Source organism: Macaca nemestrina, chromosome 1 (genome assembly GCF_043159975.1).
Source record: "Macaca nemestrina isolate mMacNem1 chromosome 1, mMacNem.hap1, whole genome shotgun sequence".
Lineage (NCBI taxonomy): Eukaryota > Metazoa > Chordata > Mammalia > Primates > Cercopithecidae > Macaca > Macaca nemestrina.
In genome coordinates this window covers 141,837,540-141,852,885 of record NC_092125.1, presented here as the reverse complement: position 1 = coordinate 141,852,885, position 15,346 = coordinate 141,837,540, and the positions used below count along the sequence as shown (strand labels likewise).

The 15,346-nt window shown below is 38.8% G+C and overlaps 1 long non-coding RNA gene across 5 annotated transcripts in view; it reads right to left on the bottom strand.

The window, feature by feature from the left end:
- Positions 1-5,234: 5,234 nt before the first annotated feature.
- The window catches only part of LOC139358710 (uncharacterized), a 55,213-nt gene continuing 45,101 nt past the window's right edge, over positions 5,235-15,346 (bottom strand). For all 5 annotated transcript variants that reach the window (XR_011614082.1, XR_011614099.1, XR_011614071.1 and 2 more), the window contains one exon: positions 5,235-5,529. This is a non-coding gene — a long non-coding RNA (uncharacterized lncRNA). The remainder of the gene's footprint in view (positions 5,530-15,346) is intronic.

Sequence of the window (15,346 nt, the reverse complement as noted above, 5' to 3'; positions counted from 1 at the left end):
ATCTACTGTAACAAGCTACCTGCCAAATAAATTATGTGTCTTTTTTTTTTTTTTTTCAGACAGAGTCTTGCTCTGTCACCCAGTCTGGAGTGCAGTGGCAGTATCTCAGCTCACCACAACCTCTGCCTCCTGGGTTCAAGCAATTCTGCTGCCTCAGCCTCCCAAGTAGCTGGGATTACAGGTGCATACCACCATGTCCAGCTAATTTTTGTATTTTTAGTAGAGATGGGGTTTCACCATTTTGGCCAGGCTGGTCTAAAACTCCTGACCTCAAGTGATCCACCTGCTTCAGCTTCCCAAAGCGGTGGGATTACAGGCATGAGCCACCATGCCTGGCCAAATTATGGCTCTTTATAGAGAACATGACATTGAAAAAAGTCAAGGGATCTTCTTTTATCTATAAAGGTAAAATACTTTCACCATATAAGTGCTCATAAATATTTACTGTCTGCTTGATATGGACAGGAGGAGGGTTTAAGTAGTGGTGTAGTCTATTTTCTATTGCTATAACAGAATACCACAGACTGGATAATTTATAAAGAAAGGTTTATTTAGCTCATGGTTCTAGAGGCTGAGAAGTTCAAGAGCATGGTGCTCACATCTGGTGATGGCCTTTCCATACAACATCACATGGCAGATAGTCAGAAGGGCAAGACAGCACATGTGAGGGAGAGCTCCCTTTTATAAAGAAGCTGTTACTGTGATAACTAACCTACTTCCATGATAATAGCATTAATCCATTTATGAAGGTGTAGCCCCCATGAGCTAATCATTTCTTAAAGGCCCCACCTCTTAATACTATTACAATGGCAATTAGATTTCAAGATGAGTTTTGAAGAGAACATTCAAACCACAGCAAGTAGAAAAAAAAATAGCAATATCCCTAACAAGTATACCATGGAGTGCTATATTTCAATATTGGTATTTGCATTTCTTTTTGGTCCTTATCTTTTCTTGTAGATGACTTTAGTCTTTTGTGTTTTCCTTTAATAATCTATTCAACAAATATCTTTTTGAGTATCTATCTTATGCCAGGTTTTGTGCTAGATGACAGTGAAAAATGAACAAGATATTATTCCTTTCTTCAAGTTATTCCAAAAGTAAAATTAGTTACAGCCTATAGATAGTACAGGGTAGGTAATTCAAATACTTTGATCAGTGAGACAAAGTTGCTAAAACTTACATATCTTCTTTTCTTTTCTTTTTTTTTTTTTTTTTTTTTTTTTTTTTTTTTTTTTTTGAGACGGAGTCTCGCTCTGTCACCCAGGCTGGAGTGCGGTGGCCGGATCTCTGCTCACTGCAAGCTCCGCCTCCCGGGTTTACGCCATTCTCCTGCCTCAGCCTCCCGAGTAGCTGGGACTACAGGCGCCTGCCACCTCGCCTGGCTAGTTTTTTGTATTTTTTAGTAGAGACGGGGTTTCACCGTGTTAGCCAGGATGGTCTCGATCTCCTGACCTCGTGATCCGCCCGTCTCGGCCTCCCAAAGTGCTGGGATTCCAGGCTTGAGCCACCGCGCCCGGCCTACATATCTTCTTTTCTTTATTGCCACTTAAACACTAAAAATTCCCTACCTTCGTGTCAAACATAAATCTCTATAAACTCAATTTTATGCAATATGCTTGAGACAAGTTGGCAGTATGACACAAGTACATGTAGTTAATCATGACAACAGTGTGGAGAATGGATGAGAGTCAAGACAGACCCATAGAACTTCTACATTTTTTCACAGTTTACGACAGCTCAGATTATGGTGTGAATTCTCCACATGTGGAAACAAAGGCTCTGCAAAGATTATCTAATTAAGCAAGGTGACCAGTGTCAAAAGACTAAACATCTCTATTACTTAAACCAGTTAAACATCACTAGTATTGAACACTTCTTGTGCATCTTGGGAAATGATTCTCTATTGATCTCTCACATTTATGCATGTCTTCCGAGTAGCTTTTGTTCCAGACTATCTTTTTGAAGATGTTTGTACAGCAGACAGCTTTAGAAAAAGAAGATAATGTATCTCTCTGCCTCAGAGGACAGATTTGTTTGCTGGCCAGTTGTCTTAGTCTATTTATGCTACTCTAACAGAATACCACAAACTGGGTAACTTATAGGGAATGGAAATTTCTCTCAGTTCTAGAGGCTGAAAGTTTATGATCAAGGAAGGCACCAACCTTAAGTATCTGGTGAGGGTTTCATCTTCCAGAGAGAAAGGATGCAGTGTTTTCACGTGACATAACATGGGAGGGCAAAAGGGACAAGCTCTCTAAACAGACCCTTTTATCAGGGTACCTAATCCCATTCATGAGAGAGGAGCCCTCATGACCTAATCACCTCTTCATGGCCTCACCTCCTAATAATATCGCATTGGCAATACCTGAATTTTGTAGGGGACACATTCAAACCATAGCACCAGTAAAATAAAGGCCAAGTTTCTACCAGGGAAAAGGCTAGGCAGGTTTGCTGGGGGCCGTCATACAAAAGATTGAGGATTGTTAAGCTTGGAATATCTCAGGTATTCCTCATGCTGTATGTGCCACATCCACTTGGACTCCCCTCTGTGTTGTCCTAGTGGAAGTTGGAGGAAAGAGGTGTTAACATGAACATGAAATTCAGGCTGCCTGCTGTATCATATGGAATAAAGTCCTTTGTCTGTTTCAGCAGTCTCATGCCTTCTACCAGTTCCCATGAAACTGTGACAGGCAAACTTGTTAGCTTGCAAGTAGGGTAAAATTCAAACCCTTCATAGCCTGGACAGTACACCACTTTAGTCCTACCAGCCAGATCTCTCACTTCAGCCACTGCTGCTGCAGCTTGTTTCCTGTAGACCTCAACTAAGTTTGTGTAGAAGTGATTTGATAGTATTCTTGCTTCAACCTACAAAGCGTCCCTCTAGCTGTCTGCCCTGGGAAACCTCTGGCACCCTCATGTGGAACACCCATAGGAACCCACTCAGCATTCTGGCAAGGGGCAGGGAGTTGACCCATGAAGGACAGAAACTAATGGATAAATATTTACTTCCCCTTTTAAACTGAGATGAAAAATTCTACAACACATTTCAAAAGCCTCCTCAGAAGACGCTGCAGGATTGTGTGCCAGTCATCCACAGGAGTGGCTAACCCCTTAATGTTTAATACGTACTCATCTTGGCTTCTCCCCCTTTCTGTTTTGTATGCCTGCTCCCTGGAATCACATTGTTTAATAAATGTTGCTGGGCTTCAGGGGAACCCAGACAGACAATATCTTATATGTCCTAGCTTTAGCAATTCATATTTTAGTGTAAGTTAACATTCTGAATGTTTGAAGAGTTATAACTGCATCAGTATTGGAGGTACCAAAACTGCATAGTACCAAAAGTCTGGGATGCTGAGTTTTGACAGAATCCCAAAACTTTTCAGGTTCTTTAAGGAGAATGTTTAGTCCCTATGTTATGGGAGGTTCTTGTATCACTATGAAGGAACACCTGAGACTTGGTAATTTACAAAGAAAAGAAGTTTAATTGGTTCACAGTTCTGCAGGCTGTACAAGTGTGGTGCCAGCATCTGCTCAGCTTCTGGGGAGGCCTCAGGGAGCTTTTACTCATGGTGGAAGGCGAAACAGGAGCAGGCATGTCACATGGCAAAAGCAGGAGCAAGTGAGAGCCAGAGGGAAGATGCCACACACTTGTAAAGAGCCAGATCTCTTGAGAACTTGCTATCATGAGGACAGCACCTGGGGGATGAGGCTAAACCATTCATGAGAAATCCACCCCCATGATCCAATCACCTCCGACCAAGTCCTACCTCCAACACTGAAGATTACAATTCCACATGACACTTAGACGGGACAACATCCACGCTATATCAGTCCCTATTATCAGTCCTATTTTAATTTCTTTCATAGGACTTCCTAACCTCATATTGGAAAGGATCAAACATAAAATCATAACCACAAAATGGCATGAAGGAGGGAAGCGGGCATATCACGTGATCACATTCATTTCTAAAACTGTCTACTCAAGGTTTACAAGAAAAAAAGGAAATTGTGGAATGCTTGCTGTTAGACCAATTTTATGATAAAGTGCTCAATTTGTTCAAGCAAAATGTAAAGTTTAAGAGAACTTATCTTTCACTTTTAATATCCGTGGTAACTACTCATGAGTGAACTACAGTGGAAATATAGTAGAAAGAACTCATTGGCCAGGGGTCTTGCTACAAGGAATTATCTTGTAAAGTTAACTTACTTTGACAAGTTCCAGATGTGCTTCGTACCAGAAATACTGAAATACAGGAACCTAGTATAGATCACAGAGATGTGATTTCTTGCTGTATAGAAGATGAGTGTTTAGTACTCATCTAAACATAGGATCTAAAAATTGAATATAATTTTTCTGCTTACAGGATCTAAAATTGAATATAATTGTGTTTTTTAATTTTATTTTTATTGGTAAAACTGCTATTTATTTGGGGTGATATGCTTTATACATCACATGCTAGAAGACACTGTTCATTCTCATTCCTGGGCCTCCGTTTTCCCTTTCCTTTTATTTTTTGGTAGCCACATTCAGTCACTTTCTTAGCTATGTGATGGTTGGAAGAAACAGGGGCTATATATGTGTGTGTGTGTGTGTGTATATATATATATATACATTTTTTTTTTTTTTTTGAGACAGAGTCTGACTCTGTCGCCCAGGCTGGAGTGCAACCTTGCCTCCCGGGTTCAAGTAATTCTCAGGCCTCAGCCTCCCCAGTAGCAGGGATTACAGGCTCTCACCACCATGCCCAGCTAATTTTTGTATTTTTAGTAGAGACGGGGTTTTGTCGTGTTGGCCAGGCTGGTCTCCAACTCCTGACCTGAAGTGATCCACTTGCTTTGGGTTCCCAAAATGCTGAGATTACAGATGTCAACCAACGCACCTGGCCAGCTATATATTCTTAAAACATACAGCTCATGATCTTCAGGGTGCTTAGAAGGCAAGGGATCCTTTTTAGCTCCCTATAACATATTATCTGAGATCACAGTTATCCTTTTTGAGAGACGACCACATGGGGATATTTCTAGGTAGTGAGGACATAACCCTAGTTTTGTAATACCCAGAGGACCTACCAGCTTCCTAAAGAGGTGTCATAATCCGGAGCTCTACATTTTTAGACATTTGTGGTACTCTAGCCTTTTCATGTGGCTAGAGAGAGAATAATGTACTAGCAAACATAAGTATCAACATAGAATTTGAACCATTCAGAAGGACTAGAATCACTGCTATGGACGGATGTTGAATAATTTTATTGACTTTACCACAACCCATTCCCAGCTACACAAGCGGCAGCAAGAAAAGACACCATGTGTCGTTCCCTTCACTTTAATAGAGGCACTGAGTATTGCTGGCTTCTCCACCCTCCTCACGTCAAAATTAAATGCCAGTCACTGTCCATCCATAGTCATGCTGTTAACAAAGACTTCAGCATAGAGACTCCTGCAATATTTCCTCCATCTCCTGCCTTGTGGAGGATCATGGGACAAGTGTATTTTTTCACACGGAAAGAGTAAGCTGGTGCTCTCCTGTCAAGAAAAAGAAACTACCATTAGAAAGCACTAGTTACAATTCTTAGCTGTTGTAATTAACAAATACTAAGTAAATATTTGTGTACTTTGTTTCTCCATATTAAACAACTCATGTATTGCATGGTAAAATTTTTTCTGCATGCCTTAGTGACATTTGGTTTATCTCTATGTTGACTTCACAATGCAAGCTGCAATTATGATGCTCAGCAGTTGGCAAACTTTTTGCATAAAGGGCCAGCTAGTAAATATTTTCGATTTTGTGGGCCACACATCTCTGTGGCAGCTATTCAACTCACCTCTGCCGTTGTAGAGTGAAAGCAGCCATAGACAATACTAAACAAATGAGCATGGCTGTGTTCCAATAAAACTTTATTTATGAACACTAGAATTTGATTTTTATATAACTTTCATGTGTCCCAAATATTATTTTACACACTTTTTTCAATAACTTAAAAGTGTGAAATCCATTCTTAGCTTGCAGTGTGTACAAAAACAGGTAACAGGCTGGATTTGTCCCACAGGGGATTTGGTCTATAGTTCTCAGACCCCTCTGATGTTCCAACCTCAAACTTACGAAAGTTAAGTTTATTACTATATTTAAAGCTTCAAAGTTAATTGTGCCTATGCCTCCATTTTAAATTTATTTTAGGGTCAGGCATGGTGGCTCATACCTGTAATCCCAGCACTTTGGGAGGCCAAGGTGGGCAGATCACCTGAGGTCAGGAGTTTGAGATCAACCTGGCCAACACAATGAAACCCCTCTACTAAAAATACAAAACTTGGCCGGGCATGGTGGCGCATGCCTATAATCCCAGCTACTCAGGAGGTTAAGGCAGGAAAATCACCTGAACCTGGGAGGCAGAGGTTGCAGTGACCTGAGATAGCACCATTGCACTCCAGCCTGGGAGACAGTATTTTTCCCATTAATAGCTGAACTGAGATAATCAGCACATTTTGAGACTCCATCTCAAAAATAAAAATAAAAATAAAATAAAATAAAAAATTTATTTTAGTATTTTTGAGAAGGGGCAGTGATGGATAGCCTAACTTGAAAATTCTTCTTTGGGATAAAATTTTATATTTAAAACTTAAAACTGAGAAGATAATTGTTCTAAATCTGAAAAACCACTAGCACTAAACCCCAATTAATATTGCTGTATTAAGTTATATCTTAGTAAATCGTCTTAAATAATGGACAGTCACATCTTTAGGTTTTTAAAAAATAAATATTGGCTAATTACAATCTTATTCTGTAATTTTAAAACACATAAGAATATGAAAAGCTTTGTACAGTATTGATATATCATTTTCAAAATGTGTTCTTAAGCATATTTCTTTTCCAACAAAAAGGCACCAACACGAAGGGCCTGAACTTGAAATTTGTAGGGATTTTTCAAAATCTTAAATCATCTTCTTTAAAGATAACAAACAATTGGAAGTCAAGTCATTATGATTTCATCATAGTGGGTATTTTTCCCATTAATAGCTGAACTGAGATAATCAGCACATTTCAGAGTAGTACCAGATGCTAGCAAGTTTCAGTCCCTGGAGATGAAACTTGACATATCACAGTTCTTGCTCCTTGACCTCCCAGTCCTGATAGTATTTTACTCTATATTGGAGCCCTAGGAATGTACAGAAATCTTAATTTTCATAAGTTTACATTTAAATTTTTAAAATATGAATTTGGTCCTGTGAGTCTCTCTGAATTTTAGTAATAATAACAGGATTTTTTTTTCTCCAGAGTGTTTGAAACCTGTCTGTTTTAGGAGGAAAATATGTGTTATTTGTTTTCTTTGTATGCTGCAATTACCTTCAGGTGCAACATATTTATTTCATACTATAAATACTTTTTCTCCCTTGGTAGATTTGCAGGTATTTTTTAATCAAGTTTCCTATTCTTCATGTTTTTGGTTTTTGAAATTGGGTTGCAACTATCCATAGGTATTACCAAAAAAAAAAAAAAAGATAAATGAGTAGATACACAACAACACTAGATAGATAAATAATTATTATACTAAACTTCTTGGCTTCCTTTTAAAAAAAATTGTTTTTAATCTACTCCTGAGAGATTGGCATCTCTTTAAACTGTGCTACAGGACAATTGGACAAAAATTAGTATCTTTTTTTCAATAATAGAGCATGAAGTTACCTGTACTTGAAAACTGAATTTCAATTTGAAGGCAGCCTGAGTAAGGTATGAAAAAACTTTAAAAAATATATAGTTGAGGTCTCCTGGAAAACTGGATATCCACAAACAAATGAATAAAGCTGGGGCCAGGCACGGTGGCTCATGCCTATATTCCCAGGACTTTGGGAGGCCGAGGTGGGCAGATCACCTGAGGTCAGGAATTCGAGACCAGCCTGGCCAAAATGGTGAAACCTCTCCCTACTAAAAGTACAAAAATTAGCCGAGCGTGGTGGTAGGCACCTGTAATCCCAGCTACTCAGGAGGGTGAGGAAGGAGAATGGCTTGAACCCAGAAGGCGGAGGTTACAGTGAGCCGAGATTATGCCACTGTACACCAGCCTGGGTGACAAAAGTGAGACTCCATCTCAAAAAAAAAAAAAAAAAAGAATGAAGTTGGACCTTTACCTAACACCTTTTACAACAATTAACTCAAAATAGATCAAATATCTAAACAAAGAGTTAAAACCATAAAACTCTTAGAAGCAAACAAAGGGACAAATTTTCTCAACATTAGATTTGACAATTACTTCTTGTATATGACACCAAAAGCACAGGCAACAAAAGAAAACAATTGACAAACTGTACTTTATGAAAAGTTAAGCTTTTGGGATTTTTCCTCTTGGGAGTAAAAACAAAACAAAATATTTGTGTATCAAAAGACACTATTAATAAAGTAAAAAGTCAACCCACATAATGGGAAAAAATATTGGCAAGTTATACATCTGATAAGGGATTAATACCCTGAATATAAGAGAACTCCTAAAGTTCAACAATTCAAAAAAATTCAAAAAATTGGCAAAAGCCTTGAATGTACTTTTCTCCATAGAAGATACACAAATGGCCACAAACACAAGAAAAGATGTTCAACATCAATAATTACTTGGGAAATGCAAGTCATAACCACAGTGAGATTCCACCTCACATCCATTAGGATGGCCACCAATAAAAAAAAAAAAAAAAGGGTTGGCAAAAATGTGGGGAAATTAGAACTCTGTGCACTGTTGGTAGAAATGTAAAATGGTGCAGCTGCTGTGGAAAACAGTATGGTGGTTCATTAAAAAACTAAAAATAGAATTACCATATGATCTAGCAATTCCACCACCAGGTACATACTCAAAAGAACTGAAAGGGTCTCCCATGTATACCCATGTTTATAGCAGCATTATTCACAATAGCTAAAACATGGAAGCAACCCAACTGTTCACTGACAGATGAATGGATAAGCAAAATGTGATACAGTCATCCCTCGGTATCCATGGGGGATTGGTTACCAGACCCCCCGCAGATGCCAAAATCCATAGATCCTCAAGTCCCTTATATAAAATGGTGTAGTATTTTCACATAATCTAGCCAATCCTCCCATATATTTTAAATCATCTCTAGATTACTTGTAATACCTAATACAAAGTAAATGCTATGTAAATAGTTGTTATATTGTATTGTTTAGGGAATCATGGCAAGAAAACGTCTGTATATGTTCAGTCCAGATGCAAACATCTATTGTTCCCCCTGAATATTTTCAATCTCAGTTGGTTGAATCTGCAGATGTGAAACCCACAGATACAGAGGTTGTCTATGCACACAATGCATCTACATACAATGGAATACTATGTAGCCTTAAACAGGAAGGAAATTCTGACATATGCTACAACACAGATGAACCTTGAGGACAATATGCTAAGTTAAATGCGCTTGTCACAAAATGGCAAATCTGTATGATTCTGCCAGAGTTACTTAGAGTAGTCATATTCATAGAGACAGAAAGTAGAATGGTAGTTGCCAGGGTCTGAGAGACTAGGGAATGAAGTTATTGTTCAATGGGTATAGAGTTTCAGTTTCATCGGGTGAAAAGCGATCTGGAGATGGAAGGTGGTGATGGTTGCACAACTATGTAAATGTACTTAATACCACTGAACTGTACACTTAACAATGGTTAAGATGGTAAACTGTATGTTATGTGTATTTTACCACAATAAAAAAGGAAAAAATATATAGTCGAGGTCTAATCCAAATGAAGACCTTTGTGTTCAAAGGATCCTAGATTCCAATTTCAGCTCTGCCACTTTCTGGCTTCTTGTTATCAGTAATTTACTTAGTCTTTTTTTTTTCTTTAAAGACAGGATTGGTCTGTCTCCTAGGCTGGAGTTCAGTGGCCTGATCTTGGCTCACTGCAGCCTCGACCTCTCAGGCTCAGGTGATCCTCCCACCTTCACCTCCCAAGTAGCTGGGACTGGAGGTGCACACCACCATGCCTGTCTAATTTTTGTATTTTTAGTAGAGATGAGGTTTCGCCCTGTTGCCCAAGCTGGTCTCAAACTCCTAGGCTCAAGCAATCCACCCACCTCAGCCTCCCAAAAGTGCCGGGATTACAGGAGTGAGCCACTGTGCCTGGCCAGTCTTTTCTAAAGCTAGTATTTCTCATCTATAAAATAGGTCCAATAATTAAAGAATTAATAAGGTAGCACATAAAAAGGTCTTACTGCAGTGCCAAACACAGTGCCTATGACAGTGTGCATCCAATGCATCCCCTTCCCTTACATTCATTGTGTCCGTAATTCAAATATACATCAAACGGGATCAAGAAGGAATTGCAGAATTTTTCCCTTATAGCACTGCTATTGAACTGTTCTCATTTTTGTTTGGGATGCTTGGATAAAAGAGAAGTCTCCCAGTTTGATTGCTAGAATTTATGTCCCTCGATGCCAGCACTATGTTCTTTTACCCCATTCAGTGTCCATTTACCTCGTGAAGTGGCCAAAAGTGTCTATTTCCCGTATTATTCTAATGTAGGCCTAAACTTAGATATTATGTACTTACTTCAATTCCAGCTGTACCCTGAGGAAAGGGGTGGAGGGCAGAACGGCTTATCCCAATTTCCCTCAATAATTCACCAGGTTCTTATAAACAGGCCTATTTTAGAGGAGCAGTGGGCCACAAAGAAAGTGCTGGCACCAGCTGCCTAGCTCTTGTGGCGAGCCCATACCTTGTGTGCAGGGAGTACCTCTTCTATTTGTTCATACTCTCCCACTGTTGACTCCAAAGCAGAATACTCTGTTTTGGGTGTTTTTCTAAGGGGAGGTAGAGGAACATGCTTTGTTAGTGACCCTTCTTGGACCATGACTTTGTCTGCTACTGACTATCATCTTCAGGAGGAAGCCAAAAAATGGCAGACTCAAGTCTCAATCCATCATCCAGGCATGTAGGATACGCATGGAAGCCCTTCCTATGTTTAGAGCTCAGGTCATCCCTTCCCTAACCTCTCATCCAACAGGGACCCACTGCTCACTAATCCACCTCCTCCAAAAAAGCTACATCAGAGAGAAAGGGATGTATTTTCATTGGCTAATTTGTTCCTACGATTCACTTGTTAGAATCACTGACCTGGTTATTATTACTTCAACTGCTTTCTCTTGCAAAGGAAACCACATTTGGTAATGCTGGAAACAACATTCTTGTCAATCAGCAATGATGAAATCAGGGTTGCTACTTTTGCTTTCTTGTAAGCCTTGTACTTAATCAAACTAGATGCTTAGTCTCTTTTCATCATCTCTCAAGGAGAAATAAACACAGAATAGAAATGTCCTATATGTAGTGTAAGGCCTCATATAGAGGAGACTAAAGAAATTGAAGCTTTTCCAAAAGCGACCATTTCAGGTCATCTATTTTAAGTTCTCTCTCACTCTTGCTCTCTCTTTTTATATTTGTATACATTTAAGGGGTACAAGTGCAGAGTTGTTACACAGATATATTGCATAGTGGTAAAGTCTGGACTTTTAGTGTATCCAGGACCCATATAGTGTACATTGTACCCATTAAGAAATTTGTCAACCATCACACACCCCTCACCCTCCCATTCTCCTGAATCTCCAATGTCTATCATTCCACACTCTATGACCATGTGTACAGATTATTTAGCTCCCACTTATAAGTAAGAATATGTCACTCTCCATCTCTAAACATTTGTTGAACAGGCCACTCAGCTTATAGCCTCTTCCTCCTATAGTTCATTTCCTACACTAAAGTAATCTCAATAAAGCAAACCTATTTGTCCCTCTCTCCTATTTAATACCCTTCATTAGTTCTCTATAGCCCTCATTTTGAGAACGGCACACAAGAAACTTCATGATATGTCCCTGTCTACTCTCTAGCTCAACTCCTACCAGTCTTTTTCTTGCTGTTTGGGCTAAAGTAATACCAAAGAACTTAGAGTTCCCTGAAAACATTTGTCTATTTCAGTCTTCTTAGAATGCCTAGCAGAGTATCTCTTCCTTACCCTGTTGACATGGTAAGCACCTATCAATTTTTCAAAACCCAGAGTGGACTTCGCTTTTCCAGAACAATTTTCTGACCCAAAGTTAATCACCTCCTCATAGAATTGTTGCTCAAGTCAAGTAATTAATAAATGTGTATTGTTTAGAAGAGTGCTTGGCCTGTGGTGAGCTCTATGTCAGTGTTAGCCATGATGATAATGACAATGATGAGATTTCCTTACACAGTAATTGACATATATGTGGTCAGTGAATATTTTTCCAATGTTATTGAATTTGTCAAATAAATGAATAACATGGAATAAGTGTTATTCATGTTACTGTGATAAAAGCTGGAGTACAGGTTGCTAGGGAAGCATGCACCCAGGAACTCAACCTATTCAGTTGAGAAAGAAATGTCTTCAGAAAGACATGCTCCATGCTGGGTCATAAAGGATAAACATGAAAACTGTCCACTTCAGCCATTAGATATATATATATATCAAGCTACTTAAGAGTGGAGTCCTCTTTTTAGTCATTTGTATATTACAAGTACCTATTGTGTTGCTGGACACAGCAAGTGTGAGAAGGCATTCATTCAACGAAAAAATAAATTCAAATGTTAGGTGTCTTCCATGAGCTCTCCCAGAAGCTTTAAATATTATTTGGTTTGTGTAACAATCCTGTAAGGCAGTTATTTTTCTGTCCTGCATTACTAATTGAGAAATCAAACTTTGGTAAATTTGTGGACCTTTGTATATTTCAAATTTCTTGCTGCTTCATTGTAGTTTCAGAATTGATTTATAGCTTTTAGATTTTTAAATAATTTGCAATTTTATTTTTGAAATAAAAATTTTCCCCATTAAATTCTAAGTGTTTTGTCCTGGTATACTTTATAATGACTGGCTAGAATTTCATTTTATAACCTGGGAATTTCTACATTTACTTGGCCATTTCCCTAAGAAATAATTTCTGTTCAATTTCAAAAGCTATGTATTTGCTTTACTTTATCTTTTTTTTTTAAGACAAGGTCTTGCTTTGTCACCTAGGCTAGAGTGCAGTGGTGCCATCACAGCTCACTACAGACTCAGCCTCCAAAGCTCAAGCAATCCTCCCACCTCAACCTTCCAATTAGCTGGGACTACAGGTATGTGCCACCATTCTGAGCTAATTCTTCTTTTTTTTTTTTTTTTTTTTTTTTTGGTATTTTTTGTAGAGACAGTGTTTCGCCATGTTGCCTAAGCTGGTCTCAAACTCCTGGACTTAAGCTATCTGCCCTCTTCAAACTCCCAAAGTGCTGGGATTACAGGCATAAGTGACCACACCCGGTCTGCTTTATTTCTATCCTAGGTTAATAAATTCCTCCAAGATAGGAGGTTCTAAGAGAGTTTGTCAGCTATTTATATATATAATAGTAGAGAGGGGGATAAGATTTCCAGTAAGTTTTCCTTTGTCATTTCTTTCTTTCCTAGTCATTTTTCTTTTTTTTCCTTTTTTTTCTCTCTGTGTGTGTGTGTGTGTGTGTGTGTGTGTGTGTCCTTTGGTAGGGACATTCATGGAGAGAAAGATGAGCAGAATTATTTGAAAGTTGTTCTGGGAACTTATTCTGAGTTTACTGTACAACTGACCAGAGGCTCCCCATTTCTCCCAGAGTTAGAAGTTGCACCCAACTCAAATTTCCACAGGCCTCAAGGTCTCCAGTAGCTGGGCATCTGGTTTTCCCAGACAACACTTAGAATCACTCGGCTTCTAAATGCAGATTAGCTGGTGCCTAAGTAGTTTGAAGTCCACTAATAAGATTGTTCTCATGTGCTCCCTCTAAGAAAGGAGGACACTTAGAGGATCCCTTTGCAACAGCACAGATCCACAATCTCACTGGCACAAACAGGTCCATGGCTTCCCTTGCTAACTCTGAGTTAGTAACTTCTTTCAGGCTATAATGGGTCAGCTGTGAGTTATGGAAGGGACAGATCCCGGGCTAGGCTATCTAAAGAAAACTTCACTGACTTTGGAGGATACAGAGAGAAACAAAAGATAACAAAACATACACACACACACACACACACACACACACACACACACACGCACGCAGCACAAACAGACCTGGAGGCAGAATAAACATGTTATGAAGGAAAAATGGTAAAGGCACTGGTCTGACCCTAAAAAAAACTTTGTATATGTAGTTATCAAAATCTCTAAATAATAATTTTTAATCAACAACCTACCTTCAATCTGCTTACAGGAGACATAAGTGCAACCAACCATTTGAAACCTAATTTCTAGCTGAGCATGGTGGCATACACCTGTAATCCTTGCTACTTGGGAAGCTGCGGCAGGATAATCGCTTGAGCCCAGGAGTTCAAGGCTGTAGTGATTCATGATCATGCCACTGCTTTTTGCCTGGGCAACAGAGCCAGACCCTGTCTCTACTAAGTAAATACATAAATGAATAACAAAAATAAATAAATAAAACCTAACTTCTCATTGTACATTAATTCCATAGCCATTTATTAAATCCATACTATGTGAACAGCCATGTGCTAGGTATTACGGACAGGATCACAGAGAAAGGGGGAAAAAGTACCTACTAAAAATTAACTAATACAAGCTAACAATGTCCAGGCCTATGGGACCAAGCACTTTACATGTATTATGTCACTTTATCTAATTTAATCCCTATAGCAAACCAAGCAAATATTTGTTCATTTTACATTTTTGAAATGTGAATGTCACAGATATTGAACAAGTTACACAGCTAGTATAAAGTTTATAAACAATTTGGCACTGTAGCCACCATTCTATTTGTGTGCCCTACCCTCCCGATAAAGACAAGAAACCAAACTAAGAAACAAACCAAACCTCAAGAGTTGTCTCCATTTGTAGATCTTTTGTTTGTCAATAAATTCAATATAGTCTTTCTGTCCCACTCCAAAGTTGCTCTTTCTAAAGGCTCTAATGACTATCTCTGATCAGTTCTGTATCCTCACTATTTCTGTGAAGCATTTGCTATAGATGACCACTTCTAATTGTAAAACTTTCTGCTCTTGGCTTCTATGACATCGCCTTCTTACCTCACAGACTACTACTTCTCAGTCTCTTGCTGGTTCTTCCTCCTCCTCTGCTCAACTATGAAATGTTGGAAGTTATCATAGCCCAACTCTCTATCTACAATCTTTGCTTAGATAATATCGTATAGTCCAAGACTAAGTTTCATCTATAAATTCATAACTGCCAAGTTTATTTCTTCACCCTGAACTATACCCCAGACCAATATATTCATCTGTTTCTTTGACATCATCAGTTGCATATCTTGAACTTGATTATTGTAAACGTCCTCCAGACAATGACCACCAGGAACACAACTACAGCTGAGCAAC